This window comes from Microtus pennsylvanicus, chromosome 3 (genome assembly GCF_037038515.1).
Source record: "Microtus pennsylvanicus isolate mMicPen1 chromosome 3, mMicPen1.hap1, whole genome shotgun sequence".
NCBI lineage: Eukaryota > Metazoa > Chordata > Mammalia > Rodentia > Cricetidae > Microtus > Microtus pennsylvanicus.
Genome location: NC_134581.1, coordinates 59,022,573 through 59,037,114, shown reverse-complemented (window position 1 = coordinate 59,037,114; position 14,542 = coordinate 59,022,573).

The window sequence follows — 14,542 nt, the reverse complement described above, 5'->3', positions numbered from 1 at the left end:
CACTCACTACCCACCTGAAGAGGATCTTGAACTTCTGACCCACTAAGATGATAGCTGTGCACCATCACATCCGGTCTATGAGGTGTTGGAGACTGAACTCAGGCCTGTATGTGGTAGGCAAGCACTCTACCAACTGACCTACAGTCCCCGGTTCCCCCAATATTTGTTTTAGATTGGGTCTCATGTAGCCCAGGACAACCTGGAGCTTGTTATGAAGTCGAGGCATCGTTGAACTCTGTGTGCACTGTCCAAAGTGTTCTAAAACATCAAATATTTGAATTCCCACAGCAATGCTTTGAAGAAAGCATTCACACTAACCTCATAGCTGGCCAGAAACCTGATGCCCAGAAAGGGCAAACACTTTGCCCAAGATTGTCCAGTGGCTAGGGCTTCAGAAAGGATATAGTTATAGGCACACTGACCCAAGAGACATCTCTGCTTAGCCTCCAGGAGCTTCAGTTTCCCCATCTGTATGATAGCAAGTGATTTCACTCAGAAAGTTGCTTTGAGAGAGAAATAGGGGAACACGTGCAAGGCCTGTACAGAATAGATCGTCCACAGGTATTACTGTCCTTATTACTGCTGTGTGTCTGTCTGTAAGTGCGCCTATGTGGATGTCTCCAGTGCACACGGGGAGGTCAGCCGACAGCTCCTAAGTTGCATTCTTTTAAACATCATTCAGCCTCTGTTAGTTGAACCTCTCAGCTATTTGGGAGCCAGAAGTGCTGCTCCAGGCCTAAGCTCAGGAGTGGTTTCTCATTCTACTGTGGGTTCCCAGGGTGGAGCTCAGGTGGCCAGGCTTGTCCAGCAGGCACTTTTCCCTGCTGAGCCGTCTACTGGCCCTGGTTTTGACCATCAAACATTCTCACCGTTGGTCCTCTGATAGCCATGAATCTCCATGTTGTGTGAGATGAACTGCAAAGTTCAGGTGACCATTAACTCAGAAACAAGATGAGGTTTACAATAGCGGGCAGACCTGGAGGAGAGAGAAAAACTCCCTGAGGCTGGATCTGCAGCACAGGCCCCTAAGTGTTACTTCTGTGAACCCAAATAGCTGTGGAGCTCTGAAAAACAGAGCCAAACTAACATGTAAGGGGACACATGTAACCACTTACAGGCCAATTAATATTGGTGTGAGGAGAAGACCACAGGGAAGGGAGGCAAAGGGTGGGAACAAGCCGAGAGGGAGGCCACTCTTGCAGGCCCAGGGGCTGAGATGGTTATTATGTGTCATCGGGAAACTTAAGCAGAGGGAAAAACAAGCCCCGATCAAAGGCCCTTTTGTCAAGTTCTCCAGATCAACAGATGACAGACTTTGCACTCCGAGCTCGGCTGCAAGGTCAGGGCAGCGGAGAGGGATTTGTGGGGACTTTCTTCTTCTATGCAGCTGCCACACTGCTGGACTTGCCACTCTGACAGTCCAGCTGGCTGAAACTGCTTGAGAACGGTCTGCCTTCCCCGGGGCTTTTTTGGAGGGGCAGTGGGGTGAAAACTCTGAACCCAGAAGACACCCGGAGCTTTTCTCATCCTATGGCCTCTGCTGTGCTCAGGAACCCTGGAATCCAAGCTTATCCGCTGTCACTCCAGACCCCACCTGTGGCCTCCTGGTGGCCCTTCATGGATCACAGAGGGAAAACAGATCCCCAAAGCTGGCTTTGAAGCCTTGACGTCCTGTCCCCCTTCACCTAAGGGCTCATGCGCCAGTCACACAAGGTGGCAGAGGCTCTCCCCAAATGAATATTTCTCTTCTGTCTCCACATCGCTGTCTTCCCTGCCTTCTTCTCTCTTCTCCTGTCTTCTACATGTCCCCTCCTAGGTCAAAGAAGGTCTCAAAGCTCTGTGTGACCCCTAGACCTCCAAGCACAGCCTTCTAGTGCTTACGTCCCTGGGGGCCCTGCCCACCCCTTGCTCTCTTTCTGCACTGCCAGGGTGTGGAGGCCCACATGGTGCCTGACACAGAGAAGGAACTGTCTATTACGTGGATATAAGAACAAGATAGATGGTGTACCAAAGGGTGGGAGTTCATAAAACGAGTTCCAATGACAACCATATCTATTAATTGTTACTACCTAACATTCCTTACCCCTCATAGAATTGTGACTGTGTCTAACTTTTATGCTCTAATAAAGGACATGGGGCGTCCCTCTTGGGGTCTCGTTGCGGTATATACAGCAAGGGAAGGAAGATGTCAGTCTCACAGCTCCGGTAGTTTATAAATGTCATACGGAGTTTGGGAGGAGATTCTCTGCGCTGGCTTTTAAACAAGCTATCCTGTGCTGGGGGCTTATGTGGCAAAGAGCTGTGGAGGGAGACTTTGGAGCCCAAGGGATAGTCCCCGGCCCACCCAAAGCATAAACCAAGACCCTCTCTTATGCAGTCACAAAGAAATGAGTCATACACACTGCCTATCAGAGCTGCAAATGAAGCCTCTTCTCTCCTCAGCTCAGCCTCCTAGTGAGCTTGCCTTCTGCCTAACGCTGGATTGCAGCCTCCTGGGGCCTGCTGGGAAGACTCCATTGAGCATCAGGACAATAGAGAAAGATAAATACCTATATAGTCTAAAGTTGCTTTCTTATTAGTAATTTGTTGCCCAGGAATGAACAAACCTATAGACAAAACATTCTTCAAGATGTTTTCTTTGGAATTGGGGATGTGGCTCAGTCAGACCATGCTTGGACAGCTATGGGAAAGCACCGAGCTCAATACTAGTGCTTTAATTGGGTGTGATTGTGCGAGCAATAATCCCAGCACTTGGGAGGTAGCAGTAGGTGGATCAGGAGTTCAAGGTCATCCTGGCTACAAATCAGGTTTGAGTCCAGTTTTGACTATAAGAAAACCCTGCCTCAGAAAAGATGAAAATTTCCTTTTTGATCTGGAAGGCTGTTCCACTCTGATGAGCTGGTCATTTTGCAGCTTTGGGCTTTGCTGTCCAGTGGAAGCAGAGCCGGCCTAGGAAAGATCGAGAGGGAGAGGCCACACTCAGATATGGGACAGGAAGAGCACTTGCCTGATGTCAGACTTCTGAGTTCCAGCCATCAGAGATGCTGTCACCAGGCGGTGGTCAAGGTGACCTTGCACCACAGCCCTGGGAACGGGTGAGTTCCAGGATTCCCAGCCTATGAGGGGACCATCCACAAAGAAACCATTCCAAACTCTGTATTCTCCAAACTCTTCAGCCACGTCCTTCCTTGTTCATTCATCTAGAATAGACTACTCCGGTGTTTAATAACTTTTAGGATCAATTATGATGAAAGAGAGATATGAGTTAGGGATAAAGGTCAGGGATAGAAAGCCATTTGAGGGTCCCTTGTTGGCACATTTCCTCCCCTTCGCCTGCCCTGGGTGATCCGTTTCATGTGTGCACTTCAGGTAGAGTGGAGCCCTCATCCATTGAAGACTGCCTGCCAGTCAGAATCCTGAGTCCCCAGCTACTCTAACTGACTCACAGATGAAGTACGGTGCCAAGGAGGAGCAGTCAGATGCTCCCAGGGGGCCGCTGGGAGTGTTAGGATTGAGTCTGAGAAGTTTGGGACTGCAGCGGCTGACTTGTGGAGAGAGAGAGAGAGAGAGAGAGAGAGAGAGAGAGAGAGAGAGAGAGAGAGAGAGAGAGAGAGCATGTTTAAGGTCTAGAAAGGAGAGGCTAACCATGTTAACCATGATTCCAGCCAGCTCTGAAGCAATCTGTGTTTATTTGACCTAATAAGTTACCTTTTTACTTAAATTCGTTTGGATTGGGTTTCTGGCACTTAACTCATTTAGAGTTATTTGATCTTAGCCTGTAATATTAGCTCTGGGTCTCCTGGAAGACAGGGTGAAAAGAGACCTATGTTGAAGCACAAAGGTCTCCTTCTCCAGGACCCGAAGGCCCAAACGACAGAACAGAGAGCCTTTTCTCAAGCGCACGAGCCCTTCTTTGGCATCAGCGGCCCGGAGCTGCGTTTTCCACAGATGTTTCAGCAATGACGCAGGCACATTCTTCCTGTGCCTGGCTGCCTTTAGGGCAAAACATCTACAAAAGACACGCAGCAGATATGGATCGCCCGTTAGTGCTCACAGTGAAGACCTCCAGTTTCCCGGCCAGAGGTACATAGGCCAGAGGCCTCAGCCTGTCTCATCTTCCCTGGTTCTGGGGCCCTCAGACACGCGCCCCCCAAAGGCTGTCCCTAGGTGCGACTCCAGTTCACCATTTCCTTCGTTGGAAGGTTGGTGTTTCCTTGCAAGGGACTACAAAGCCATATTACACTCGATGCTAAATAAACAAACGCTTGAGTCTGTGTTTTGCTGGTTCCATACCATCTGCCATCTGGTTTGGGGGAGCAGGGAAAGCTGTGGTTTTGTTGGGTTTGTGTATATGTATGTGTTGCTGTTGTGGAGTTTGTTTTTTTAGGGTCTTTTTTTCTCTTTTCCTCCATGAAAATTCTCCAAGGTTGAACGCCGGCATCAGTAAGGGACTGCTTCAGAAGTCCTCTAGTTTCCCACATCTTTACACTCAGCTAAATGTTGGAGGCTGGTCTGGGTCCCCATCTGCTAGGCAGCCTGTTGTGTGAAAATGAGATCTATACATACGCAGGGCTCCTCGGGCTCCCTTCCAAGATCCAAGGGATCATCGCGAGTGAACCGCGAGTGGTGGCTAGTGAACGGGCAGAAGTGGGCAGGAATACACCATAGGAGAATGGAGGAAGCCTGTCTTGACAGCAGGGCCGGCAGGGCGCACTGGCTCTGACTTCAGGATCTGGGTTGTTGGAGGGGAGAGCTTGGAATGGCAATGCTCCAGGGGCTGAATGATACTAATCCCAGACCTGCTTGGAATCTTTAATTTGGGAAGAGGCCTGGGGGCAGGGGTGGAGGTGAAGGAGGGGTGAGGTGCATCGTGAGGTGGGGTGGGGTGGCATGTACTGTGTCGTGGGGATGGGACGCACTATATATTGAGAGCAGGGGTAAGGCACACTGTATGGTAGGGGTGAGGGTTAGTTGTGGTATCCATTGTGTACTGGGAGTAGAGTGAGACTCAGTAGGACAGCTGGCAAGTCCAGCTGTTTTGCATACTGGAGCTCTCTAAAAAAGGCGGAAGTGTTCTCTGAGCGTCAGTTTTTGTAACCCTTCCCCTGGACTTCCCCTTCCTCATCTTTCAAACAAGGCAGAAGTGAGCCTGGATTTCTCTCCAGGACCCCGCGAGCTTGGAATTTGACTGAGGCTGGCTAGGTGGGGCCCAGCACACAAGTGCTGGACGAGAGAGTGGCCGCCTCCCTGCCATCCTCTCATCTGAGTGACTAGGGCCATGTACGAGCCTGGCCAGTGAAGCCAGATCCCCACATTCTCAGTGCAGTCCCAGTTGGTAGGTCTGGGGGTTTGGTTGTTTAAATATGAAATGCCTCCTATGTCCATGCTAACAGCTGATGAACCTATTAAAAATGATTCTGGTCAAGTAAGACTTGTCTGTAGCCCTTGGACAGCACCCTGGATCTCCAGCTGGTGTCTTCCATGGAAGAACTGGGTCACACTGGGGAGAACCATGGTCCAGTACCACCATGTATGGTCTTGGTGAAAGCTGAAGTGGCCCGGACCAGGCTAAACAAGTTGGTCCTGCCCTGTCCTGTAAGAACTGTGGCTGTGCCAATCTCCTGGCGCTGGCACCTCCTGGCTTGGTGTATGGAGCTATAAGGCCTTTCCCAAAGATGCTGCCCTGACACTCAGACCTGAGACAGCAAGTGTTCCAGGTCTCTGCAGAGCGCACATCTATATGCCTCCTTCATCTCTATTTCAAAAGTCATTGCTGGGAGACCAATGAGCTCTATATGGCTGTGTGCTGTCTGTGTACATGTGACCATGTCACACACCTGTGCACATGTGGCATCCCTGTGCACCTCTGACTTACACCTGTGCATGACTGTGGCGCACACCTGGTGGCAGTCTACTCTCTCCTGTCCACCCATCGCAAGTACCTTATACGAAGTGACATTAAGGGGACCCATCTCTGGTTGCATGTTGTCCTTCTTGGGATAGTGACCAGCCCTCGCTGTCTCAGCACCCAGAGAATTTTCACATGACTTTTCTCTGGATTTTGCGGTGCTGAGCTTTCTCTCTAATCCTGCTTCAGAGATGTCCTTGGGTCATTTGACATTCACAGTGAAGAGACACAATTGAGAATTCTGCACAGCAGGAAAACCTTCCCATCACACTGCAAATCATGTGACCAAAACAACTCAGAGTCCTCCATTTTCCCCTTTAATAGATGACATGTATGTGATATGAAGCCATTATACTATATGTCTTGTGTCTAAAAATAAACACAGTTAAATCTTAGGGTGACTTTACCACAACCAGACAGGCAGGAGCCCAGGTCTCCCCAAGACTGCCATCTTGCCATGTGATCTTGGACATACCCTCTGAACCTGGCTGGCCTATGTCAAGCCCCTCAGTTCTGATCATCTCATCCCTGCAAGGCAAGGGTGAGGGTTAGGTAAGCATAGTAAGAATTCACTACCAAAACGTCCCAGGGAAGCAAATTGCCCTAAAACCCAAGAGGGCACAGGAGTCACACGAACTCTGCTCCGGTACAAGGACAGACTGTGGGGTCTCAGAAAGGGTTGGTCACATGCTGCTCATCTCTGGGTCACCAAGCCTAACACAACACTTGTAGAAATGGTACCCTGTACCCTGTGGCTATGGAGGTCACACAAGCCATATCATCTAGAACAGGCTGGGAAAGCTTCCTTCCACAGAGTGCTTCCACGCTACCACCCCCTAGATCACTAAACCAACCCTATGAAGAAGGACTGGTTCCCTGACAGATTGGGAAACTGAGGCCCAGCAATATGGAGATTCCTGGAAAAGGTGGGTTGATGGAGAGGCTCTCTTCCTGAAGCACAAGGCCTCTCAGGGACTTGCAAACCCTTTTGGGGGACAGCCAGGCTAGAAGCAAAGGGTCTTTCTGAGGAAACCATGAGGCAGTTAAAGAAAATAACCAGCTAATTTGCTGCTCAGTCAGGTGTGGGCCTATCTCACATTCTAAAGCTGAGGTAACATATGAGGTGATTTAAGACCCAATGGAGATAAAATGGGGTTTAATTACTTCATGTTATTTTATTTTCTGTGACATTCAGGCAAGACATCCCTACTCCACTCCCACCTACATCAGAAATGCTCTCTTTCCTCAACTATGCACTGGAATCTTCCCAGACATACCTATACCTCCCTGACATTTGAGCATGAAGAGCAGGTTTCCAGGGAGTCCTGGGCTCCTCAACATGAACAGACTTTCAGGGGCAAAGAAGGAAGGTAGCTAATACATGTTCATTCTATCTATCTATTTGTCTGTCTGTCTATCTATCATTATCTATCTTTCTTCTATCTTCCTCTCTCTCCCCATCTCTTTCTCTTTCTCTCTCTTTCTTTTTCTCACATGCACATGTGACACAGAGAGAGAGAGAGAGAGAGAGAGAGAGAGAGAGAGAGAGAGAGAGAGAGAGAGAGAGAGAGAAAACCACATCCAGTCTGGGCTGGCCCCAAGCAGAAAAAGCCATGGTGAAGGGTGACTACCCCACCCAGTAAATCAAGATGTGGGATTCAAACCACTTCCTCCCTCAGCTTCAGGTCAAGAGCACCATATATCTGCTGTCGGCAAATGCATAAAACCTCAAGGGGGCGGGGTTGCTGCTTCCAGGACACAAGTGCAGAAACCTACTCAGACGACAGGCCATACCTCCATGGACACAGCTAAGGAGAGGCGGGGCCCAGGTGAAGCTACAGATCGGTTCACCTCATGGAACAGCCCCACTGGATGCCATTCTCCAAAAGCACAGAGGTCTGTAGGCTGCAGTCCTTGAACAAAACAAAACAAGAATTGAACATTTCCAGTGTTTTCATCTGTGCTTCTAGAATAATCTGCACCCATTTCCTAGACCAGAGGTTCTATACTATGTCTACCCGTGGGGACCTTCCTTCGAGCCAGGCACTCTGCCCACAGGGGTAAAGCACGTAGTAAGAGGTTCAGGCTTGGGCTGGGGAAATGGCTCAGTTAGTAAACATAGTTTACCCTGACAAGCCTGATGCTCTAACTTCCGTCCCTGGAACCCACAAAGTTGTCTCTGACCTCCACACACACTGTAGCATGGGCATACACAAACAACAACAACAACATTAACAGCAGCGATAACTTTTGCAGGGGTCCTGGCCTCCACTTCAGTGAACACACCACAAAACTCTTTGGTAGATGGCCAGTAGACCTCTTCGCACGGAAGCCTCTCTCAGCTGCTGACGGTCGCGCATTCCCCTCCTCTCCCTGTTCACCCATTCTCCCAGATGGGAAGGCACCTAAAAGACTCGGCCAAGGCTCTTAGTTTTAGGTGCTGATGCCCCTAAGGCCCCTTCCACCTGACTTCCTAACCCCTTGGGGAAACTTATGGTGCTGCTCTGAGGAGTTGGCCCCGCCTGCTGTGCAATGGTCCCAGACTGTCATTCTCTCACTGAGACTCGGAAAGCTAATGACCTAAGCTGAAGCCACCTTGTGGCACTTCCCAGTCTCCGCTATGACCTTGATGTCTGTGAGGATTCAGAGCAGAAACCAGTCATTTCTTTCCTTCCATCCCATCTGATAGGTGGGAGGGCCTAGTGGGGGGCGTGGAGAGCTTTCCACATTTGGCTTTGTGTCTGTTGCCAGGGACACCCCCAGGCAAGGACTGGAAACACCAAAATTGACATCACAGCAGTCATGAACAGAATCCATGTTTCCAAGTTCTGGGTCCAGTGTGCTCTCTACACCCTGGAAATAAGAAGTTAACCCCACAGTGTGAGATGGGGAAGTGCGTTCCCCACATCAGAGATATTTCCAGGGCTGAGGGAGGAACCTCCACCTGATAGGCTTCTAGAGAGAAAGAACGCTTGTGGCAGGAAGTAACTCCGAAAAAAGAAAAAAAAAAGAAAAACTCAAGCTGGGGAGAAAAGACCAGAATCAAGTCCACCCTGCCCCCAGTCAGTTATCAGCCGGCTAACATCAGCTTGTGGCTCTGCCTCCCAGGACTTCCCTGTCTTCCACTGGCACTCGAGAGTCACTGGTGAAAGTCACCTCCAGCCTAAGAAGTCACCGAATGGGGCCTAGAAAGCAGTTTGGAGTTGGTCACTTTCAGTGAAGTTACCCACATGGCTGGAGGCAAACAGCAGTATGCAACTCCAGACAAGGGGTTAAGTCATTGTTGAAGTCCAGCACGAAGGATGACTCTTCCTCCAGAACACACGGGTCTATTGTGGTCGGAGGGTCTGGGTTGAGGCTCCACCACCTGTAAACGAGGGGCCTTGGCATGCTGTGTACTACTTCAGGCCAGGCTTCCTTTGCCCAAGAGCAGCTCCTCTTCCGGCACATAGTCACAGGGTTTTAAAGGTTTGAGTGCCTGGCTAAGTAGGGCTCAGTCGCTGGCGGCAGGGATGGAGGCTGGAAACTTAGGGAATGCCCAGATACTCCTTTGGTTATTTAGCAGTCTCAAGGGAAAGAGATCTTGCAACTGGCTCAGAAATACTGCCCCTGTATCTCTCTCTCTCTCTCTCTCTCTCTCTCTCTCTCTCTCTCTCTCTCTCTCTCTCTCTCCCTGCCCCTCTCTCTGAAACAGAAACAAACCCCAGTCCTCCTGGGCTTCCCCGGGCACATGAAAGGCAGCAGGTGCAGCCCCTACAGTACATCACATCTGGGGAATGCAAACACTGTACAGCACAGCCTCCTGCTCCAGCAGCATCGGATCCCGGGTCACTCTCCGATCCCGCAGGAGCAATGCTCACAGGTTCTGGTGACTCCCAGAGTTCCTCTTGGGGTAGCTGGCCCCTTCTCAGGAACCCAGAGTGCCCTGAGAAGGAGCACTGAGGAGTTTGTAATCCCTTAGAGGCTGGCATTGCAGAGGTCCCCTGTTGGATGGAGTGCAGGAGATGGAAGTGAATAACAGGTTCCTAAGTGAGGCGGGACACACGCCATCCGAGAAAGGCCTCCTCCCTGCAGTTGGATAAAGACAAGGAAGTCATTTCCTCTCTCTGGGCCCCAGCTTTTCTACAGGAAGTGAGGTGCTCACCTTAAGCAAGACCTCAGAGCCCCTCCAGCTATGGGTTACAGCCGGCCTGGCTGGCCACTTCTCAGGCTTCAGTTCTGTTCAGAAAGCACAGGCCTCGGCCTATGCACCAGGCACATGTATTGAGCCACAAGGAGATGGCACTGTCCCGTTTTCCATTGACACAGTAGAGCTCAGGGCCTGGTGAAAAAACACGTGTCTACACTCGATTTTAAACACAGATGGTTTCAAACTCCAACACAGTGCTATTAGTCCTTCCAGGGAGTTCCAGGAAGGTTCCAGAAAGGAAGAGGATGCCTGACATGTGAGCAGGGATATGAGAAGGTGAAGGTTGAGAAGAAGCCAAACAAAAGGGAACTGAGCTCGCACTGTTCCTAGCTCCAGGGAGAGCGACAGAGGGACAGGATCTCAGAGAGACAAGCTGGAGACTCAGCACGGGAGATGCTAAAGAGCAGCCTAGGAGCTGGCCCTGTGTCCTGAGATATGAGAAGTGTGCAAAGGTTCCAGGCAGGTGAGTGACAACAGCAAATCTTTGTTTCAGACAACACCTGCCGACAGGGACATCGGCCCATGGACCAGCCCAGTCCGTGTGTGCCATCTAAAGAGATCTTTTCTTTTTACTGTTATTTATTTTCTTTTTTTTTTTTTTTGAGCTACGATTCATAGACATAATCCAATTTTCTTCCAACTTTCTCTCTGTGCTTCAGAAGAACCAAACCCCTGTTTGTAGAACTGCTCTTCTCTACCCTAACACACCCCTCCTGGCCACACACCCCACTCCCTTGCCATGCTCCATTTCCTCAGGCTCAGTATTCTTGGACTCACCAGGCCCCTTCTTGTCTTTCAGTTCACCCCTTCTTGTGTCCTTACTCCTAGTGTTCCTCTGACCCATTCCTTTACCCATACAGAAGACTCCTGCTGATCTTTCAAGACCCAGTCCAACCCGGTTCCTCCTAGAAGTCACCCCCCACTCCGGCTTCTTTTGCCTTGTTCCCACCTACCACGGCTGCACTGGGTCATCTCTGGTCTTGGGTCTTGCCCTACCACTCACTGGCACCTTTAGCCTGAGTTCTGGGAGCCCAAAGGAGAGAAAGCTCGGCATGTGGTCTGTGCCCTTTAAAGATACAGAGTGTGAGTTGGCAGACATTCGCTCCTCAGTCCTGTGTCCCAAGGGGCAGCTAGATCTAGGTCAGGCTCGTAGTCGCCTGGCTTTCCCTCCTATTGGTCATGGGATTTATGGCAAGGCTGTTGCCTTTTATTAGGCTGTAATGGCCTCCATTAAAATGTGTTACACGGAAATAGGGTAATTAGGTGTGTCAAATAAGTCACTATTCCCCCTGAGTGGCCAGCCCTGCCCACACGGTGGTACCTCATTACCTGGGGAGGGAGGGTGGTGCAGGGACATTTAGGTTTCACATTGTCCCCCCCTTAGGCCTCCGCATGCGTCCTGAGCACCATTTCCTTGCTTCTGAGGCTGCCCTGGGTTCCCTGTGAGATGCCACTCCCAGCAGGTCTGTCCACCTGTCCCAGTGTGGGTTGAAAGACTGGTTCATTTGATTTTTCATGGGCCCTTGGGAAGATGGAAGATGTCCCCATCTCCATTCCAGGAGGACTCGACTAGTGGACTCTCTGGGCATCCCAGAATGGCACACCTCCTGCTGGACTACTGCATCTGGGGGGAGCCAGGCAGAGAAGGGAGCTAGAGACACAGCTCAGTCGCAAGAGTCTGTGTATGAATCCTTGCTTTGATTCCCAGCACCGCATAAACCATGCATGGTGGTACGCCCCTGAGATCCTAGCCGAGGAGAGGTAGAGGGTTAGATGTTCAAGGTCTTCTTCAACTACTACATGAATAGTTTGAAGCTAGTCTGGTCTACCTCAGGCCCTGCCTTGGTTGGAGGGGATGAGGGAAGGAGGGGAGAGAGAGAGGAAGGAAGGAAGGAAGGAAGGAAGGAAGGAAGGAAGGAAGGAAGGACATGAACAAGTCATAAATAAATTTCCTGCCCAAGCTTAACTCCTCTACAATCAGGAAGCAGCGTCTGAAGAATGCCGCTTCTCAGCTCCTGTTCTCCACTTATACACCCAGGACTCCAGCCTAGGGGATGACACCACCCACAGTGGACAATCTTTTCAATCAAGACACTCCCCCACGGGCATGCCCAGAGGCCCATCTCCTAGGTGATAGATTCTAGATCTCACCAAGATGGCAACTAAGATTAATTATCATAGGTACCTGCATTAAACAAAGAAATAAAAAGGAAAGGCAATGTCACTGCTCCTAGGTGCGGAGGAGGAGAAAGTTTATTGTAAATAGTGGGAGAGCCAGTCAGAGGCAGGGACCTGGACATCTGGAGAGTCCAGAGTAGACATGTATGGACTGTACTGGGTCATGTGGAGACACAGGAAGGGGAAGAGATAGAGAAGAGAGGGGAACCAGGGGTAACAGCCAGGAGGCCCAAAAATACAGAGAGCAGGTAATCAAAATGGTTGGATTATATAGAAAAGGGCAGTCCAGCCCCCTGAACTGGAGCATTTAGGGTAGGGACAGAGTATGCCAGCCAGGAGGTCTTATGGCAGCAGGGACTGAGGGACACAGGGAGAATCTGGAGGTCAGGTCCACTTTGATATGTTAACTACGCACCTCAGCCATTTGTCCCAGAAATGAAACCAAACAGTACTCTCTCCCCAGTCTGCTAGACTGAACCTATTCTTCAATGCCCAGATAAATTCCACTACCCAACTCTCCTCAGATCTTTGAAAGCAAACTGAAGACAAGCGGGGCTCAGAATAGATCTTTAGGTTGATAGCAGGATTCCTGGCTCACAGGAGTTCCGTGTTAAAATTAGGCAGTTTTATTCCCTCGAAGGACTTCTCAGGGTGATCTACCCATTCATGCTTATTGGCAATCCTTTAGAAAAAGTGTGGCAGCTTGGCATGTCAGGGGCACCCATTCCACTCTTTGCTCTCTGGCTATTCTTACAGACCATACTGCATGTATTTTCTTTTTTTATATATATATATATATATATATATATATATATATTTTTTTTTTTTTAAATTTATTTATTTATTAAGGATTTCTGCCTCCTCCCCGCAACCGCCTCCCATTTCCCTCCCCCTCCCCCAATCAAGTCCCCCTCCCTCATCTGCTCTACGAGCAATAAGGGTTCCCTGACCTGTGGGAAGCCCAAGGACCGCCCACCTCTATCCAGGTCTCCTAAGGTGAGCATCCAAACTGCCTAGGCTCCCCCAAAGCCAGTACGTGCAGTAGGATCAAAAACCCACTGCGATTGTTCTTGAGTTCTCAGTATTCCTCATTGTCCTCTATGTTCAGCTAGTCCGGATTTGTCCCATGCTTTTTCAGACCCAGGCCAGCTGGCCTTGGTGAGTTCCCGATAGAACATCCCCATTGTCTCAGTGTGTGGGTGCACCCCTCGCGGTCCTGTGTTCCTTGCTCGTGCTCCCTCTCCTTCTGCTCCTGATTTGGACCTTGATATTTCTGTCCCGTGCTCCTCTGTCTCTGTCTCCTTTCATCGCCTGATGAAGGTTAATATTCATGAGGATGCCTATGTGTTTGTCTTTGGGTTCACCTTCTTACTAAGCTTCTCTAGGAACATGCATTACAAGCCCAATGTCCTTTATTTATGGCTAGAAACCAAATATGAGTGAGTACATCCCATGTTCCTCTTTTTGGGTCTGGCTTACCTCACTCAGGATAGTGTTTTCTATTTCCATCCATTTGTATGCAAAATTCAAGAAGTCCTTGTTTTTTACTGCTGAGTAATACTCTAATATGTATATATTCCATACTTTCTTCATCCATTCTTCCGTTGAAGGGCATCTAGGTTGTTTCCAGGTTCTGGCTATTACAAACAATGCTGCCATGAACATAGTTGAGCATATACTTTTGTTGTATGATAGGGCCTCTCTTGGGTATATTCCCAAGAGTGGTATTGCTGGATCCAGGGGTAGGTTGATTCCGAATTTCCTGAGAAACCGAAACACTGCTTTCCAGAGTGGTTGCACAAGTTTGCATTCCCACCAGCAATGGGTGAGTGTCCCCCTTTCTCCACAACCTCTCCAGCAAAGGCTATCATTGGTGTTTTTTATTTTAGCCATTCTGACAGGTGTAAGATGGTATCTTAAAGTTGTCTTGATTTGCATTTCCCTGATCGCTAGGGAAGTTGAGCATGACCTTAAGTGTCTTTTGGCCATTTGAAGTTCTTCTGTTGAGAATTCTCTGTTCAGCTCAGTGCCCCATTTTATAATTGGATTGATTAGCCTTTTACGGTCTAGTTTCTTGATTTCTTTATATATTTTGGAGATCAGACCTTTGTCAGTTGCGGGGTTGGTGAAAATCTTCTCCCAGTAAGTGGGTTGCCTTTTTGTCTTAGTGACCGTGTCCTTTGCTTTACAGAAGCTTCTCAGCCTCAGGAGGTCCCATTTATTCAATGATGCCCTTAGTGTCTGTGCTGCTGGGGTTATACGTAGGA